Consider the following 4,690-nt stretch of genomic DNA (forward strand, 5'->3'; position numbering starts at 1 on the left):
CTTTAGAAATAATTCTAATATGCTGATTTGGTGCTCAAGAAACATTTCTCATTAACATCAATGTCAAAAATAGAGAAAAAAAAAACGTTTGTCTTGGGATTCTTTGATGAATAGAAAGTTTAAAAGAGCATTTATTTGAAATAGATTTATTTTTAATAATGTAAAGGTCTTTATTGTCACTTTTTGATCAATTTAATCCATCATTCTGAATAAAAGTATTGCTTTTTGATTGAAACGTACTAAACCCTATGCCTCTTTGTCGTGTCATCTGCGTGCCACAATATGCACACCCAATGTTCTGTGTATGAAACATTGTACTTTTATTTGTGATTTAGAAAAGAGGTTTATCTGACACCATGATTAAAGTCAATGAAAAATGCATCAGCGTTAGTCAAGATGAATAATGCAGTGAAACAGAATACTTTGATATGATAATAGGTCAAAATATCAATTCGGGTCTGAATATGCATCTTTTTTTTAAACTATGGATTAAATATCCTTAAAAGGCTTTCTTATGTTTTGTACCGTCTTATATTTTGTAATGGCAACCATTGAATTGACACCATTAAAAATGTTTTGACTTGTAGATGGGTGGTAACTTTATCAGTAATTATCACTACTTTAATAGATCTCTACTGTGGCTTTTCTTATTGGGATAGTTCATCTAAAAAAGAAAATTCTGTTGTTCATGTCATTTCAAACGTACATGATTTTCTTTCTTCTGTGGAACAAAACTTTTGACATTTTATTTGAATTAGATATTTTCACCAGTGACTATTAAGTTTCAAAAATGCTTAAAAAGCCAGTTCATTTCAGTAAACGATTTACAATTCAGAAAGAATGATTTGTTCATGTTCGTTCTGACTTTTGTGTCCTGACAAGAAAAACGTCTCCGTTATCTCAGCTCCAGATTGAGTACAGACTGATGCTGTGCTCCTCTAAATGTTTCAGTTGGGTGACATCATTAGACCTGACGTACGTAGTATTTAAATTGTGTAACACTAGAGCCCTCAGGCCTCTGAGTACAGATAAAAAAAAGTTAACCTTGGTGCTGAATTACATATTGTTGGGTCAATGTGTGCTACTAACTCCTTGTGCATCAAAATCACATGTTGAACTAGATCAAGTTGACCCTTTACATCAGTCTCTGAGGTACTTACTAAGGTTATGAACAAACCCCTAAGCCTAAGTATTAAATCTCAATATAACATGTCTTCTACTGGATATGAATGATACATCAAATGGTCAGAAATCTCATATTTCATTGAAGGAGAGACCCAAGCCATACAGAGATATGAAGAGACATAGAGGCATATTCATGCAATTTACTATTTTAGTATTTATAGAAAAAAATTGAAAACTTTTATTTTTATATTTTCAGTTTTTGTTTTAATTTTAATAATTTTGTCATGTGTTTTCATTTTTTTTTAAATATTTATTTTTATACTTAAACTTAAACCTATATTTTTTAGTTAGTTGCCAAAATAAAATTTTCATCTAACATTTATATTTAATTTTATTTCAAGGTTATTTCGATTAACAAAAACTACTTTTAATAGTTTTAACTTTTCAGTAAACAATCCCAGCATTGCTTGAAGGTTGGTACTCCAACCTAACAACCAAGCAACACATAGCCAAGAAACCATTCTAAATCTCTGGTAAGCATTTGGCGTCAAACGCTACTTTTTCTTCAGAAAAGTAAAAGTTTCAGTTCTGTAATGCAACTATCTACTAGTTGATTTATGGAAAACAGAGTTCTTCGTCTATATAAAAAAACTATTTATGGTTTTCCCCTCTCAAAGGTCTTGGCTTTTCAACTGCCTCCACTGTTTGTGTTTTTGGCTCGACAGCACTTTTTAAACTCCACTAGTTTATTGATACACCTGCAGACATGTCCAGACATGCTGGAACGTGTTGACCTTTGTGCATCTGTCATTTATTTCCAACTTCCTCTCAAATATACTTGTGTTTCGCATGACTAAAAACAATACAGATAATACAGAGAGTTAGGGGTGGAAACTTTATCATGATTATGAACAAGAACATTTCCGTTATATAAAGTATTTGTCAGTGATATTCTTTGAGAATATCACTGACTCTCACATAGATTATAGAGCCCTCTGACATTGCTAAGACTGGTTTAGTGAGTCAGAGATACAGCACAGAGGTGCGTTTAATGAGCGGCTTGTGTTTGGACGTGACTGCAGCCCTCCTTTTCCTCTTGATTGCAGTGGAAACAGATGGCTCTGCCTGATACCGCCCACTGGCAACCAGAGATCATCACCTTTTCTCTCTCAAATACAAGAGATCAGTGTGCCACACTAAGGCCCTTTGTGATGAAGCTCCACAGCACTGTTGGAAATACAAAAATGACCATAGCAAAACATTTGCCAACAAAAAAAATTATATTTTACTTGATTACCCATGACTGCACTGGACATCAGCCATAATTGTTGATAAGCCAGTCGAAGGCTTTCCATGACTACAAGCAAGTTCGTGGCAGATATCCAGATTGTTCAATGCTCTGTGTGAATGATTGCCTGGCTTGCAGGGGCATTGTTTAGTGTTTCTGCCCATGCAGCCCATTTTGACAATAATTTACAGGGCCGCTCTTTACTTAGAGATGCACTCGCAACAGTGAGTGTGGACCACTTAGTGACAACATTAGTTGAGAAGAGAGAACCTCACTGGAATACAACAATTTTCACATTTTAATTGAGCTCCTAAACGGGTAAGGAAATTTGGGGTAACCCATCATCATGACGATACCAAGACAACATACTAAATAAATATTTTATTGATTTTTGTAGATGGTTTTGGAAGTCATATTAACACTCATGGCTTGTTGAGATTGACTTTACTGCTTTTATGTTTTGGGTCACAGAGATCCCAATCATGCAAGTGGTAAAAATAATCATTTAAAATACAATTTTCCCTTTAAATTTTCACTCTAACCTATTTATCTAACACAAAACTTGTTTGACAGCTATTATTAAACTTATATATATATATATATATATATATATATATATATATATATATATATATATAATTTCAATTGTATTGTTAATCCAAGTTTTGTGTTAGATAAATAGGTTAGAGTGAAAATTTAAAGGGAAAATTGTATTTTAAATGATTATTTTTACCACTTGCATGATTGGGATCTCTGTGACCCAAAACATAAAAGCAGTAAAGTCAATCTCAACAAGCCATGAGTGTTAATATGACTTCCAAAACCATCTACAAAAATCAATAAAATATTTATTTAGTATGTTGTCTTGGTATCGTCATGATGATGGGTTACCCCAAATTTCCTTACCCGTTTAGGAGCTCAATTAAAATGTGAAAATTGTTGTATTCCAGTGAGGTTCTCTCTTCTCAACTAATGTTGTCACTAAGTGGTCCACACTCACTGTTGCGAGTGCATCTCTAAGTAAAGAGCGGCCCTGTAAATTATTGTCAAAATGGGCTGCATGGGCAGAAACACTAAACAATGCCCCTGCAAGCCAGGCAATCATTCACACAGAGCATTGAACAATCTGGATATCTGCCACGAACTTGCTTGTAGTCATGGAAAGCCTTCGACTGGCTTATCAACAATTATGGCTGATGTCCAGTGCAGTCATGGGTAATCAAGTAAAATATAATTTTTTTTGTTGGCAAATGTTTTGCTATGGTCATTTTTGTATTTCCAACAGTGCTGTGGAGCTTCATCACAAAGGGCCTTAGTGTGGCACACTGATCTCTTGTATTTGAGAGAGAAAAGGTGATGATCTCTGGTTGCCAGTGGGCGGTATCAGGCAGAGCCATCTGTTTCCACTGCAATCAAGAGGAAAAGGAGGGCTGCAGTCACGTCCAAACACAAGCCGCTCATTAAACGCACCTCTGTGCTGTATCTCTGACTCACTAAACCAGTCTTAGCAATGTCAGAGGGCTCTATAATCTATGTGAGAGTCAGTGATATTCTCAAAGAATATCACTGACAAATACTTTATATAACGGAAATGTTCTTGTTCATAATCATGATAAAGTTTCCACCCCTAACTCTCTGTATTATCTGTATTGTTTTTAGTCATGCGAAACACAAGTATATTTGAGAGGAAGTTGGAAATAAATGACAGATGCACAAAGGTCAACACGTTCCAGCATGTCTGGACATGTCTGCAGGTGTATCAATAAACTAGTGGAGTTTAAAAAGTGCTGTCGAGCCAAAAACACAAACAGTGGAGGCAGTTGAAAAGCCAAGACCTTTGAGAGGGGAAAACCATAAATTGTGTTTTCATATAAACAAAGAACTCTCCTTTTTCCATAAATCAACTAGTAGATAGTTGCATTACAGAACTGAAACTTTTACTTTTCTGAAGAAAAAGTAGCGTTTGACGCCAAATGCTTACCAGAGATTTAGAATGGTTTCTTGGCTATGTGTTGCTTGGTTGTTAGGTTGGAGTACCAACCTTCAAGCAATGCTGGGATTGTTTACTGAAAAGTTAAAACTATTAAAAGTAGTTTTTGTTAATCGAAATAACCTTGAAATAAAATTAAATATAAATGTTAGATGAAAATTTTATTTTGGCAACTAACTAAAAAATATAGGTTTAAGTTTAAGTATAAAAATAAATATTTAAAAAAAAATGAAAACACATGACAAAATTATTAAAATTAAAACAAAAACTGAAAATATAAAAATAAA

The 4,690-nt window shown here is 34.1% G+C and overlaps 1 protein-coding gene across 3 annotated transcripts in view; it reads left to right on the forward strand.

The window, feature by feature from the left end:
• Positions 1-2,655: 2,655 nt before the first annotated feature.
• LOC107563587 (tctex1 domain-containing protein 1-like) overlaps positions 2,656-4,690 on the forward strand; it is a 4,895-nt gene continuing 2,860 nt past the window's right edge. For 2 of the 3 annotated variants that reach the window (XM_016248476.1, XM_016248478.1), the window contains exon 1: positions 2,663-2,731. The gene's annotated coding sequence lies outside the window, so the exon portion shown is untranslated. Of the gene's footprint in view, positions 2,732-4,690 lie in introns of all 3 variants that reach the window. The other variant, XM_016248477.1, reaches the window with a different exon arrangement.

The sequence above is a fragment of the Sinocyclocheilus grahami genome, unplaced genomic scaffold, assembly GCF_001515645.1.
Source record: "Sinocyclocheilus grahami isolate Dianchi unplaced genomic scaffold, SAMN03320097.WGS_v1.1 scaffold879.1, whole genome shotgun sequence".
NCBI lineage: Eukaryota > Metazoa > Chordata > Actinopteri > Cypriniformes > Cyprinidae > Sinocyclocheilus > Sinocyclocheilus grahami.